Source organism: Penaeus monodon, unplaced genomic scaffold, assembly GCF_015228065.2.
Source record: "Penaeus monodon isolate SGIC_2016 unplaced genomic scaffold, NSTDA_Pmon_1 PmonScaffold_7018, whole genome shotgun sequence".
Lineage (NCBI taxonomy): Eukaryota > Metazoa > Arthropoda > Malacostraca > Decapoda > Penaeidae > Penaeus > Penaeus monodon.
The window spans coordinates 1-16,564 of record NW_023662126.1 but is presented as its reverse complement, the minus strand read 5'-3'; the positions used below and the strand labels follow the sequence as shown (position 1 = coordinate 16,564).

Below are 16,564 nucleotides of genomic sequence, written 5' to 3'. Positions count from 1 at the left end.
GACAGATGGAGAATGGGAAAAACAAGAAAAAACCCACAGGGGGTTAAAAAAAAAAACCGAAGAAAGAAAAAAAGGAACAGACAAAGGTTCAGGGGATAGTGAGCGTGTAATGTTTTTTTAGTAAACACACAACACACACACACACAACACCAACACCACAAACACACCATATATTAATATATAAATAATATATTAATATATATATATATATATTTATATTATATCTATATATATAATATTAATATTTAATATTATTTAAATATATATATTTCTCTAATAAATCCATACCTTGTGTGTGGTGTTGGTGTGGTGTGTGTGTGTGTGTTGTGTGTGTGGTGTGATATATATATATATATATATTTATATATATATTAATATATATATTAATATTATACAATCTATACATACTATACATTAATATATATATAATATATATATATTATATTAAATATTTATATATAATATGTATATTATTTTATTTATTATACTTATCTTTAATTCTTATATCTATTATTGTGGTGGTTGTGTGTGTGTTGTGGTGTGTGTTGGTGTGTGTGTGTTTGTGGTGTGTGTGTGTGTTGTGTTGTGTGTGTGTATGGTGTGTAACATATACATATATATATATAATATATTTTTATATATATATCTATATATTTTTTTTTATATATATATATATATATATATATTTAATATATCATTATGTTGTGTGTTGGTGTGTGGGGTTTGTGTGTGTGTTGTGTGTGTTGTGTTGTGTGTGTTGTGGTGTGTGTGTATCAATACATATATTATATATTATATTTCTATATATATTTTCTATATATATATATATATCTATATATTTATATATCTTTTTGGTGTGTGTGTGTGCTGTGTGTGTGTGTGTGTGTGTGTTTGTGGGTGTGTGTTATATTGTTGTTTGTTTTGCATATATATCTATACTATATTTTTATATTATATAATAATATTTATATCTATATATATTATTAAATTCTATTAATATATATATTATATATTATATATATACCTTATATATATATCTATATTTAATTCCTTGTGTGTGTGTGTGTGTGTTTTGTGTGTGTTTGTGTTTGTGTGTTGTGTGTTGGGGTGTGTGTGTGTGTGTGGGGTTTTGTGTGTTGTGGTTGTGTGTGTGTTGTGGTTTGTGTGTGTGTGTTGTGTGTGTTGTGTGTGTGTGTGTTTGTGTGTGGTTGTGTTTACTGCAAAGCCGCTTCTCGCATTTATCACGGGCGTTACACAAACCAATAACCCAGTGATTCTTGTATCAACTTTACGGTAAGCCTGCTGCTTGTCTCTTTCTTGTTCTGAAAAATGTAAATTTGTTTTAAGCAATTACAAAATTATTTTCCTTACTGAATCTTACTTGTAGACTTCCTATTTTTTTAAATAATTCTCTTTCAATGAGGCTAAAAATAGTCCGTGTACATATTTGAATAATTAACTTACTAGATAGTTTTATTAGATTTTATGTACAGAAACGGCATACAACAAACATTTCGCCGTTTTCCACTCGGCGCTTGCACGACGCTTCAACCTTGAATTGTAACATTTTATATACGTTATCAGGGTTTGATGAGTAGCAAGTTGTTGTGCCAAGCTCCGCGTCGATGAGATGAAGGACTCAGTGCCTCAGAATTGATTTTTGGGGAAGACGGATGTCAATATGTCTGATTAAGGGCAGTCAACAGATGCTTTCCTCTGCCGGGACGGTGATCACATCGCGTTTTGAAAGTTTATATATATATACTTTTTTTTTAATTTTTTTAATCTTTTGAGTGTTTTTTTTGAGTGGTTTTCTACCAAAAGACCTGGTATGGTTAGGTATGGGCAAGGTTTTGTTATTAATCTTTGCTCTGGACTGTTCGTAATTTAAATTTAGGAAGGATCAATTTTTGGGATTAAATTGAATGGATTATGATGATAATGAGTAGAGTAACTTTGTATTACACAGTGCTGTTGGGAAGCGGGTATTTCTGAATGCCATGTACCAAGCAGTCTATATAACAAGCCCTAAAAATTATGACAAGTTTTGTTTCGGAGCAATGCCACTCGAGATGAAGTTCCAAACCGTTTGAAATTATTTGTTATATTTAATTATAAAAAATTAAAAATTATAACAAATCTGAAATTATCCCGTGGCATTTGTTTCGGAGCATGCACACTTCGAGATGAGTTCAAAATTAAAAAATTATGTTTTTTTTGATTATACAAAATTAGAATTATAACTCTGAATTATGACATGGCATTTGTTATTGAGTAGCATGCACCCCCAGAGACAAGTTCCAAACCTAATATCATGCGACCAAAATCCAACCCACATTTCCTCCTTTTAATTATTCTCTAGAACGGGTAAAGGCAGCTTGCTATTAAAGAAAATTTGCAACTTAAGAACTACTGTGTTTTGGTGGGGACCTTTTTTTCTAAGAAGTGATTTTGCAGTGGATATTTTCGTCATTTACACAGCAGCTTCCCTCTGGTTTGACTCTATTCTTATTCCCTTAAAATTGCATGTTCTTTTCTTTTATCTCTGTGTGTTGCTCTCAGTAATTAACTTTAACATTCGTATAATTATTAATTTCCTCCATATTATTATCACAAACGCACAAAATTTTTTTGCTCTTGCACACCCAGAGATCACTTGATAACTCTGCTGAAGTGAAGAGCTTTGTTGATATTTTAAATATTAAAGACAGAAGTATTTTCACGATACTGAATGTATGGTCAATATTAACCCATTCCACGAATGTACTCTTAAAGGACAGGAAAACAAAGATTTGAAAACAAGAAAAGTGTTATTTGGTGTCAGTTTACATTTGGAACAGTAATATTTAGTATTTCCTAATAAATTTTATACCTTACTTTATAACTGTAATTTTTTGCTAAAATATTTTACATTTCTTACCATATATCAAGAGTAGGCCTACTAGGTGACTGAACCAAATTTAAAGTATTGCCATTTATTACCATCTTAATGCAGCTTATCTGAGGGACAATATAGACTTGGAACTGCATAAGCAAAAATCCTATGCAAACAGAGTAAGGACAGTGAAAGGGGAAGTAAGGATCAAAGATGCTCCCAAAAGTGTATTTGTGTCAGCCAGGCCTACAAGCCTGTATTTGGGAAACCCAAACATGGACCGAAATGGTTTTTTTCAGGTCTGTCAGGATCAGATAAAGATTTACATTATATTCCTATATTTTTTGCATAATGTATACATATATGTATAAGACAAAAAATCTCATAAATTATACTTAGCAAAATCGGCAAACATTAGAGACATGCAACAAAATGTAATTGCTATCTCCTCTTGCTATACTAACAGATTAGCCATTCTATAGTCACAACATTCAAAAAATTGGTATTTAAAAATTAGGCTTACTCAGGGACTCTGTTGCACACTCCCTTTCTCTGGAAGACCTGCACTGATGGTGGGAGGCAAAGGGGAACTTTTGCACATTTGCACAGAGTTTCTGCTGAAAGTCTTTCATTTTCTTATTGCCATGCTCTTTTTATTAGTTTGTTGGGGCGGGATAATAACTACCTTTTTTCCACTTTGTAATATTTTGGTTAATGCTTTTGAATCCTTTCAGTGCCTCCATTCGTGTAGCCCAAAGTCGCATCAAACACAAAGAGCAGGCTTGATCGTTCCTGCTTCCTTATTGCCAATGGTCTCATGGATAAACTGGCAATGTGCAAGAACCTTTTACACTCAGAAGTGCACCTTTGGTACAACAGACCTGTTCCATTACATTTGAATGGACTTAGTAAAGTTTTCTAATGTTTTTGTAGACTTTTGAAGTTCTCTTTTTGCTAAGGAAATTCTCAAGGTATACCCATTTATTTTATGTGTTGCACACCATTTGATTTATCACATCATCATCATTTATTCCACTGTGAGTAAGCTCTCCTAAACTTCTTTATTGTTTTTGCACTATCGTCTCCAGTTCTCCCAAAATTTTTTGTTATATCATTCTTTTCTTTGCCACTACTCTGTGATTAGCTGTTACCATCTTTGTGTACTGCTTTCTGTTCCCCTACCTATATTTTATTATATATTTATAATATATATATCATATATATATTATATATTTATTATTTTTTATATATATATATTATATATTATATTAATTATATTTTATATATATATATTTTTATATATATATATATATATTAATATTTTGCATGAATATATATGAATTCTTTTATGAATATATATATATGAATATATATTATATATCTATATACTTATATAATCATATGTATCTAATATATATAAAATATATATATATGCATATATAATTATAATATATATATCTTTATATATTATCATTATATCTATTATATTTTATATCTTTTATATCTATCATATTTCTATCTATATTGTATATATATATATTATATTATATATCTATAGTATATATTAATATCTATATTATATAAAATATATATTTTATCTAATGTATGTATATTTATATGTTATATACTGTTTTGTGTGTGTGTGTGTGTGTGTGTGTGTGTGTGTGTGTGTGTGGGGTTTGTGTGTGTTGTGTGTGTGTGTGTGTGTGTGTGGGGTGTGTCTTTATGTAATTTGGATTCATGTCTAAAAAATTGAAAGTAGAACAATGAAGGGAATGCAGGAAAATACACACATATGCTGAAAGCATTTTCACTTGACTGCTTCATCTTTTTTTTGCCATTTTTCCAATGTCCTTTGATATGTTGTATCCAGATGGTAATAGTTATTTTCCTTTGGGCACAAACTCCTTTCATCTTTCTAGGTATCCTAATTTAGTGCATAATGATAGCAATAAGTAAAATTTCATTATTTGTATCTTCAAAAAAGGAAATGGTAATATTCCGATTTCTGTAATACAAACTGCACTTCATTACGACTGGCAGGAAAAGGGTCCTAGGGTAGAAAATTTTGTTTTTTCTGGAGCTGGTGCTCTTTCAGCCTTGGGGTCATGAATGGGACTTTCAACCTTTACCGAAAGGAATAATGCAAGATCCCCTTGCCTGCGATCTAATCACCCTTCAGAGCTTTGTGCACTTTTGGCAAATCATTTCCGCACTTAATGCTTCATGAATTTTTACTGAGGCCAAATTTTTCATGCCAGATCCAAGGGGTTGAAAAATGAATTGTGTTTTTATTTTATTGGTGATGATTTATTATAATTTCATAAATATAAAATAAATCATTTCAGGATGCTTGTCAAATATCAGACAGGAGGGATTCATCCCGTTGGTCGGGCCTCCCCAAAACTAGTCGTACTGTACCAACACCGTTATATACTTCCCTCCTATGAGCAGCTGCGTGCAAATTCCATCATTTGCACCCAAAGCAGGGGTCCCCTCATGGGCAGGGGGCTGGCAGGAGGTCTTGCAAGAGCTGGGTCTGTGACGTAGCTCTCCTTTTGAACTCGTCAGAACAAAGATGCAGCTAGAGTATGTCATATAGAGGTATGTAACAGTAAAACGGTATGAAATCTGTCTTAAGAAACTAAAATGTTGTGGGTTTATGGGTGATGATACAATTTTTTGTAGATTAAAATGTAAAATTCTGTTTGTAGATATTTTCATTAAAATGATTCATGTGTTCGGTTTAAGATTTTTATTTTGTCTTTCCACAGAAGTGGGAGAAGTCCTACAAACACAGCTAGCAAAAGGGAAGGAGTTTTGAGCCTGTGGGGGGCTGTTCCACAATTCTACGAGATGTTCCATTTTCAAGTAGTTTTCAAGCAGGGTAATTGCTTGAAATCTCCCTCTTCCTCCACTGCCTCATTCTCTTTTTTTTTTCTGTTATTCTCTCACTCTTTCCATTATTTTTTTCTTTTTCTTCCCCGATTCTTCCTGATTCTTTCACTCCTTTCTCATGTTTTTCACTCATTCTCTCACTGTTTTTTATTTTTTATCTCTCTAACCTTTTACTACTTTTCTCTCTCTGCTTTGCCCAACTTCTCTCTCTCCAAATTCTTTTGTCCAAAAAATATGGTAACATTATGTTTTCCATAATGAAAGTCAAATTTTAACTTCTTGTTAATGTATATAAAAAGTTTCATATCTGCTTTTTTATTTCAGTATTATACTGGTATACGTATGAGAAGCAGAAAAAGTTAATGAAGCAGAATACCCCACATTCACCTTTACATTGTTTGCGGGCTTTACGGTGGGTAGTTGAATGTTTTGTATCAAATGAGATAGCAACTAGATGTGAAAATTTTAATTGTGGAATAGAAAAGGTTAATGTTTATTGAACTTGGTTATTATGACTTATAACATTGTTAGGCTTTATTAACAAAATAATTTATAAGAAAAAAAGTTATGTACACTTGATACTGCAGGATAAAGTGATTCTTTGGGGTGATTATTTTCATAACAGGAGGATTGTAGATACATTTGATGATTTGTTGTTTATTATTATGTATTTTCTCTCTCTTTTTCAGATTGCTGGCACTCTCACCTCCATTAGATGTTATTAAAACCCATCGGGAGATTGAACTCGGTGGGGAAAGGCAATATTTGCAGGTCGCTTAAAATAAGCAGACATGGCTTTGGATTACTTATGTCTTGATGTTTCCTTCACATGAGCTCAGAGTATTTTATTTAACTATCATAAGAGCTGTATTTAGCTATCATAAGATTTCATTTAATCACAAAATGCTTTAGATAATTGCATTGTTACTTCATGTATCTTGAACCTTTTTTTTTTTCATGTTCAGATCACTTTTAAAATTTGCCTACTGGTTGGTGTCGGGTATCACAATGCCTGGTATCATTTTCTTTGTTAATTTTGTTTGCACATAGACGCTCTGCAAGTGCTCAGGCCACCAAGGAAACTAATGTTATTTCTTAATTTTTTGGGGAAAGCAGTTTTTTTTTTTTTTTTTTTTTTTTTTTTTTTAAGGGCTATTAAAGTTATTGTTCTTATTATGGTTGCTGATGTTTATTATAATTTTGATTATAATCTAATTAACAATACCAATAGCAAGAGAAACTAAAACAATCTCTCCAAGGATCAAAGAAAAGGGTAAACAGGTGAGATAAGTAGACTAGTAAGTCAGTTTCCCTTGGGGTGGAGCCATCTTTGTGTAAAAAAAAATCAAAAAACACAAGGCCCATTGGATATGAAATGTATTCTTGCCATCCCCCAACAGGAGTTAAACTGCAATTTTTTGGGAACCTTACTCTTTCATAATGTAATTCCCATGAAGAACAAAATTAAAGAACCAATAGAAAATATGTAAGAAAGGTTATTTCAGGACTTTTTTTTCTAATGCTATTAACCCATTGCTGCTGGGAAAAACCTCCTCTTTCTTTCTCTTTTTTCTTTCTTTCTTTTTTTTATGTTTCTGCACATAGATGGCTCTGCAAGTGCTTATGTGACCTTACGTGGGTCACTTCTCCTTGGTTGGCAGGAGAAGCTCAGAGAAAAGGATAAACATGCGAGACAGACAGTACTCATATTGCCCATTGGTGACTTAGTACAAATGTAGCCATCCCATTGTAAAAACAATTAAAAAAGTAACTCACAGTGGGCATGGCATGTTTGTACATGCCCTGCATGGCAGCATTAGGTTATATCATATTATTATTGTTGACATTAAAGGCTAAATTAAGAATGGTATACATAAAATTGATGAAAATTTATTTATATAACTTCTTCCATTACACAGATTTCCCGCAAATGGGAAAAAGTGTTGGATCCACAAGAACCATCCCACAGAACATTTAGCACAGGGCATCAAGGACTTTTTGCCGGACCCTTTTGGCCCCGTCTTGCCAAAGTGATGCCTGCATTGCTATCATGATATCTACATATGAATATGCTAAAAGGATTTTGAGGAACGTTTAAAACAGTGGTAGTTGATACTTGACTTTGTTTAGTCTGTTTATTATGTTTATTCAAGTAAGTTGCTCAGAGAGGTTGTATAGTTTGTTATCTATTAAACAAAATTTATGAATTGGAGGTGTTTATGTAAAACAGATTGTACTTCATGTTTAAAATTTCAATAAAAGAATGATATACTGATTATGTGAAAATATCTCACAAAATAAGAGATTTATATGATATGTAGTGTTAATTTACCTGCTTTATTAAAAGTTCATATGTCCTAATTAAGATCTATTCACAACAGAATGGAGTGGGATGTTGTAATTATCACTTTAAAAATTTTCATAAACTTTTTAGTGGGTAAAAATTGGTTTTAGTAGCTGTTGGTGAACATAAAGCAGTTGCAAGCACTTAAAAATATTTTTTGTCTCCAGGATGCCAATATTTAATCCAAGTTTTTTTGACATTCTTTTCTCTTCCGTAATGAAACCCTATTACACTGTATTTAAGTTTTTTTCTTAAAAGTAATGTTCTTTCCCCAATTTACCAATTCTTACCTATATTTTTACTTTTTTTATAGCTTAGTTGTGGAAGAATTGCCCGGCACCCCATGTGAAAAGTAGTCTTTGTACATAACCAAGTCCATTGGTACCATAATTTAATTAAGTATAATAAGTTGTACTTGACCTCAATCATATTATAGCAATAATCATAATATGTTAAGGGCAATGCTGGTACTTATAGCTCACAGGGCGTTCCTTTCCTGTTCCACTATCTCTTATATATCCCCAAATGCTGATTTCTCGGGCAGGGCCCGCCTTTTCTTATGGAATACACTGCCTTATGGAGTCAGCAATTTCACCCTCTTCTCTTTTCAGGGCCTTCTTGTTCTTTATGATGTGTCTTTCTCTTCCGAAGAATCTGATCAGCACCAAATTTCCTCCATCTCTCATTTTCTCTCTCTGCCTCTGGGCCGCTATCCAATCTACCCTTTTCACTTCTAGTTTTTGCATTTTGCATTTCTCCCATACATATATATATATATATAATATATATTATATATAAAATATATATATATTTTTATATATATATTTTATATTTTGTTGGTAAAAATGCAAAATGCAAAACTAGAAGTAAAAAGGGGTTAGTTTGGATCGCATGGCCAACAGGCAGAGAAAGAAAATGAGATGGAGGATAATTGGACTGCTGATCAGACTCTTCTTTCGCAAAGAGAACAGACACATCATCAAAAACCCAGCAAGAGCCTGAAAAGAGAATGTATGGTTGAAAGTTGCTGACTCCCTCAAGGCAGTGTTTCCCAAAAGAAAAGTGCCATGCCCTGCCCGAGATATGCAGCACTTTTGTGACTTATATAAGAGACTATGTGGAAAGGAAAGGAACCCCCATGTTGAGTCTATAATTACCCAAGCATTGCCTTTTTCCCAACATGTATCTTATGATTATTGGCCTATAATATTGTATTGATGGTCAAAGTACAATTGCTTTATTTATACCATTAAATTAATATTAATGTACTCAATGGCACTTTGTGCATTTATGTAAAAATGACTCTTTTTTCACATGGGAGGTGGTCCGAAACTATTCTTCCCCCAAACTAAGTCTATAAAAAAAAGTTAACCAAATCTAGGTGAAGAATTTGGTAATTTTGGAAAGCTAACTTTTTACTTTTAAAGTAATAAACTTAAATACAGTGAATAGGGTTTCATTACTGAGAGAAAGAATGTCAAAAACTTGGTTTTAATATTGGCATCCTGAGACTAAAATACTTTTAAGTGCTTGCAACTGTTTTAAATGTTCACCCAACCTACAAAAACCCACTTTTATCCCTAAAAATTTTATGAATAATCTTTAAAGTGATAATTACAACATCCCACTCCATTCTGTTGTGATAGATCTTAATTGGGACATATGAATTTTTTTAATAAGGCAGTAAATTAACACTACATATCTATAATCTCTTTATTTGTGAGTATATTTTCACACTTATATCAGTATATTCATTCTTTTATTATTTATAAAATACATGAAGTACAATCTGATTTACATAACACCTCCATTCTAAATTTTGTTATAATAATAACAACTATACAACCTCTCTGGCAACTTACTTGAATAAACAAAATAACAGACTAAACAAAGTCAAGTATCACTACCACTGATTTCGTTTCCTCAAATCTTTTAGCATATTCATATGTAGATTCTGATAGCACATGCAGGCATCCTTTGCAAGACGTGGCACAAGTCCGGCAAAAAGTCCTTTGATGCCCTGTTGTCTATAGATGTTCTGTAGCATGGTTCTTGTGGATCCACCTTTTGTACCTTTGCGGGATCTGTGTATGGAAGAATGTTATATAAATAAATTTTCATAAATATATGTTACCATTCTTAATTTAGCCTTTAATGTCAACATAATAATATTGATATTACCTATGCTGCCATGCATGGCATGTACATACATGCCATCCCCACGTGGTTTACTTTATTAATTGTTTTTACACATAGATGGCTACACTTGTACTAATCACCAATGAGGAAATTTAAAGGTACGGGTCCTGTCTCCATGTTTATCCTTTTCTCTAGCTTCTCCTCCCAAACTAAAGGAGAAGTGACCTCACGTAAGGTCACATAGCACTTGCAGAGCCATCTATGTGCAGAACATAAAAAAGAAAGAAAAAAAAGGGAGAAGAAAGAGGAGGATTTTCCAGAGAAAGGGGTTAATAGCTTTAGAAAAAAATCCTGAAATACCTTCTCTTACATATCTTCTTTTTGGGTTTTCTTTTACTTTTTTGTCTTTTCAGGGGAATTACTTATGAAAAGAGTTAAGGTTTGCCAAATTGCAGTTTTAAACTCACTGTTGCTGGGATGGCAAGAAACTTTCATATCCCGGGGTCCTTTTTTTTTGTTGATTTTCTTTACACAAAGATGCTCCACACCAGGACTGACTTACTAGTCCACTTATCTAAACCTTTTTTACCCTTTTTCTTTGATCCTTGAGAGATTGTTTTAGTTTCTCTTGCTATTTGGTATTTTAAATTAGATTATAATCAAAATTAATCATAACATCAGCAACCAAAATAAACAATAACTTAATACCCCTTAAAAAAAAAAAAAAAAAAAAAAAAAACATGCTTTTCCCCAAAAATTAAGAAATAACATTAGTTTCCTTGGGTGGCTGAGCACTTGCAGAGCCTCCTATGTGCAAAAAAATTTTACAAGAAATGATCCAGGCATTGTGATTACCCGACACCAAACCAGTGGCCTAATTTAAAAGTGATCTGAACATGAAAAAAAAAAGGTTCAAGATACATGAAGTAACAATTCACATTCTCTAAAGCATCTTGTGATTAAATGAATTTTTTTATGATAGCTAATACGCTCTTATGATATTTTAAATACATACTCTGAGCTCATGTGAAGGAAACATAAAGACATAAGTAACCCAAAACCATGCCCTGCTTATTTTTAAGCTGCCCTTTCAAATATTGCCTTCTCACCGGGTTCAATCTTGCCGAGGGGTTTTAATAACATCTAAGGGAAGGGTGAGAGTGCCAGCAATCTGAAAAGAGAGAGAAATACATAATATAATACAAAAAATCATAAAATGTACTACAATCCTCCTGTTATGAAAATAATCACACACAAGAATCACTTTATCCTGCAGTATCCAAGTGTACATAACATTTTTTCTTAAATTTATTTTGTTAATAAAGCAAACAATGTTATAAGTCATAAGTACCAAAGTTAAATCACATTAACCTTTCTATTCCACAATTAAAATTTTTTCACATCTATTTTGCTATCTCTTTTTGATACAAACATTCACTTACTCCACCAGATAAAGCTCCACAAACAAGTAAAGGTGAATGTGGGTATTCTTGCTTCTTTAAACTTTTTCTGCTTCTCATACGTATACCAGTATAATACTGTAATAAAGAAAGCGATAGAACTATTTTATACATTAACAAGAAGTTATAAATATGACTTTCATTATGGAAACAAAATTTTTACCATACTTTTTTGGACAACATAGAATTTGGAGAGAGAGAAGTTGGGCAAAGCAGAGAGAAAAATAGTAAAGGTAGAGAGATAAAAATAAAAAAAGTGAAGAATGAGTGAAAAACTAGAGACAAGGGTGAAGAAATCAGGAAGAATCAGGAAAAGAAGAAAAATAATGGAAAGAGTGAGAGAATACAGAAAAAAAAAGAAATGAGTGCTGTGAGTGAAGAGGGATTTTCAAGCAATTACCCTGCTTAGCCTACTTGAAATGGAACTCTCGTAGAATTGTTGGAACCCGCCCCGCCACAGCTAAAAACTCCTTCCTTTGCTAGCTGTGTTTGAGGATTTTCCCCCACTTCTGTGGAAAGACAAAAAAAAATTTTATAACCTGAACACATAAATTTCCCATTTTAAATGAAATATCTACAACGAATTTTACATTTTAATCTACAAAAATATTGTATCATCACATCAACCACAACAGTTTATTTTTCTTAACAGATTTTCATTTACCTGTATTACTGTTACATACCTCTATATGACATACTCTTAGCTTGCTCTTTGTTCTGACGAGTTCAAAAGGAGAGACTACTGTCCAGCCCAAACTCTTGCAAGACCTCCTGCCACCCTCCTCCCCCATGAGGGGGGACCCCCTGCTTCTTCGGGTGCAAATTGATGGTTTGCACGCAGCTGCTCATGGGAGGTGAAGTATATACGGTGTTTGGTACAGCTACGACTAGTGTTGGTGGGAGGCCCGCCCAAAAGGGACTGAATGCCTTCCTGTCTAGATATCTTGACAATGCTCCTGAAATGATTTTATTTTATAGTTATTAAAATTATAATAATCATAAACCCAATAAATAAAACACAATTCATTTTTCAACCCTTGGATCTGGCATGAAAAAATTTGGCCATCATGTAAAAATTCATGAAGCATTAATGGCCGGAATGACTTGCCAAAATGGGACAAAACTCTTGAAGGGGGATTAGACTCAGCAGGCAAGGGATCTTGCATTATTCCTTTCGGGAAGGAGTGTGGAAAGTACCATTCATGAGCCAAGGCTGAAAAAGCACCACTCCAAAAAAACACAATTTCTATGCCTAGGACCCTTTCCTGCCATCGTAAAATGAAATGCAGTTTGTATTACAGAATCTGAATATTTCCATTTCCTTTTTTGAAGATACAATATAAATATTACTTATTGCTATCATTATTGCCTAAATTATGGACTACCTAGAAAGATGATAGGAGTTAGTGCAGGGAAAAAATCTATTACCATCTGGATACAACATATCAAAGGACATTGGAATGGCAAAAAATGATGAAACATCAAGTGAAATGCTTTCAGCATATGTGTGTATTTTCCTGCATTTCCCTTCATTGTTTTTACTTGCAATTTGTTTAGACTGAATTCCACATATATACATAAAGACCCCCACACACACACCACACACACAACACACACACACACCACACACACACACACACCACACACACACACCCCACACACACACACACCACACACACACACACACACACCACACACACCCACACACACACACCGTATATATACATATATAAATATACCTACATTTATTTTATAATATATATAAAATATATATATATATATATTATATTATATATATATATCTATATTATATTAAAATATATATAAAATAATATTATTTTTATATAATTCATATATATAATATTTTATATATATATATTTATATATATATTCATATATTTATATATATATATATTTATATATATATTAAAATTTTATTATATATATATCATATAATTATACTATTAAATATATAACTATATAAAAATATAATATAAATATATAAATATAAATATATAATATATATAAAAAATCTATATATATATATATATTAATATATATATTATATATAAAATTATGTAGGGACATGACAGCAGCTACACAAAGATGGGAACAGCTAACAGAGTCGGGCCAAAGAAAGATATATAACAAAAATTTTGGGGGCAGAACTGGAGACAGATAGTGCAAAACCTAATGAGTTTAGGAGAGGCTTACTCTACAGTGGAATAATGATGATGATTTATGATATAATCAATGTTGTGCAACCATAAAATAAATAGGGGATAAACCTATGTAGATATTTCCTTAGCAATAGAGAACTTTTCAATGTCTACAAAACTTAGAAACTTACTACAGTTCCTTCAAATGTACTGGAACAGGTCTTTGTACCAAGGTGCACTCTCTGGATGTGTACAATGGTTCTTGCACATTGCAGATGTGATCCATGAGACCATTGCATACAGGAAGCGGAACATCAAGCCTTTCTCTTTGTTGTGCTTGGATGCGCACTTTGACTACATCGAATGGAGTCACTGAAAAGGGTTCAAAGCATTAACCAAATATTACAAGTGGAAAAAAATATTATTATTCCCTGCCACACAACTAATAAAAGAGCATGGCAAATAAGAAAATGAAAGACTTTCAGCAGAACTCTGTGCCCAAAACTGTGCAAAAACTTCCCCTAGCCTCCCACCATCAGTGCGGTCTTCAGCAGAAAAGGGAAGTTGTGTCCAACAAGCTCCCTGTAATGCCTAATTTTTTAAAAACCAATTAATTTTCTGAATGTTTGACTATAGAATGGCTAATCATGTTTATTATAGCAAAAGGAGATAGCACATTTAGCATTTAGTTGCATGTCTCTAATGTTTGCTCGATTTTGCTAATGTCATAATTTATTGAGATTTTATTGTCTTATACATATATGTGATCACTTTATGCAAAAAGTATAGTGATATAAATGTAAATCTTTATCTGATCCTGACAGACCTGAACCATTCTGGTCCATGGTTTGGGTTTCCAAATACATGGCTTGTAGGCCTGGCTGACCAAATACACTTGTGCAGCATCTAGACTCCTACTTCCCTTTCACTGTCTTTATCTCTGTTTCTGCATAAGCATTTTTGCTTTATTGCCAGTTTCCAAGGTCTATATTTGTCCTCAGATAAGCTGCTTAAGTGGTATAAATGGCAAAAACTTAAATTTTGGTCATCCACTCTAGAGGGCCCACTCTTGATTATTTTGTAGAAATGTAAATATTTTAGCAAAATTACAGTTTATGTTTTGTAAATGTATAATAATTGATTTAGAAATACTAATATTACTGTTTTTCCCAATGTAACTGACACCAATAACACTATTTTCTTGTTGTCATATCTTTGTTTTTCCTGTCCTTTAAATCAGTACATTCTGTGCTATTATGTTATTCTGCCATACATTCAGTATCGTGAAAAATACTTCTGTCTTCATATTACATATATCAACAAATGCTTCTTCACTCTCAGCATGACTGCCTTATCAATGTGATCTCTGGTGTGCAAGAGCAAAATTCTGCTGCGTTTGTGTATAATTAAAGGGGGAAAATCTAAAAATTATACGAATGTTAAAAGGGTTTAAAGTTACTGAGGCACACACAGAGATAAATAAAATGAACACTGCAAACTTATAGAGCATAAAAAATAGAGTCAAACACAGAGGTACAGCTGCTGTGGCCTCAATGACAAATATCCCCCTGCATACACTTCTAGAAACTAGGGCCACACCTAAAAAACAGCTAGTTCTTAACGTTGCATTTTCTTTAAGTAGGGAACTTGCCTACCTGTCTAGAGAATATTAAAAGGTAGGAAATGTTGGGTTTGGATTTTTGGGTTCGCATGATATTATGGTTTTGGGAAATTTGTCTCTGGAGGGTGCATTGCTCTCAATAACAATGCCAGTCATAAATTTCTAGATGTTATAATTTCTAATTTTGTTATAATCAAAATATAACATAAATTTTTTTAAAGTTTTTGAAATTCATCTCTGAAGTGTGCTTGCTCTCGATAACAAATACTATGTCATAATTTTCTAACTTGTTTTTATAGACTTGCCTTGGGACATGGCATTCAAATACCAGCTTCTCCAACGCACTGTAATTACAAGTTCTCATACTCATTATCATCATAATCCACTCATAATGCCAAAAATTGATCCTTTCCTAAAATTTAAAATTACGAATCAGTCCCCGAGCAAAGATTAAATTAACAACAACCTTGCCCATACCTAACCCATACACAGAGTCTCTCTGCTATGAACCACTCAAAAAAAATCACTCAAAAGATTAAAATAATTAAAAAAAAGTATATATATATAAACTTCTAAACAGCGATGTGATCACCGCTCCGGGGCACGAGGAAAGCATCTGTTGACTTGGGTTTAATTCAGACAATTTGGACTTCCTGTCTTCCCAAAAAACAAATTTTTGAGGGCACTGAGTTCCTTTTATCTCATCGACGCTGGAGCTTGGCATCAACAAATTGCTACTCATCACCCTGATACGTATTATATATGTTTACATGTTCAAGGTTGAAGGCGTTCGTGCAAGCGCCGAGTGGGAACGGCGGGAATGTTTTGTTTTGTATGCCCGTTTCTTGTACATTTAATATCTAATAACTATCTAGTAAATTTAATTTATTCAACTATGTACACGGTTTTATTTTTAGCCTTCATTTGAAGGAATATTTAAAATGAGGGAAATCTACAAGCTAAGATACATACTAAGGAAATTACTTTTGTAACTTGCTTTAACATATTTTCATTTTTCAAAAAAAAACAGGGAAGAAAATGCAAAGGGGGCAAGGGTTTGGGGGGTTT

At 32.6% G+C, this 16,564-nt stretch overlaps 1 pseudogene; it reads right to left on the bottom strand.

The window, feature by feature from the left end:
- Positions 1-10,000: 10,000 nt before the first annotated feature.
- On the bottom strand, positions 10,001-16,238 carry LOC119571585 (annotated as a pseudogene).
- Positions 16,239-16,564: the final 326 nt, after the last annotated feature.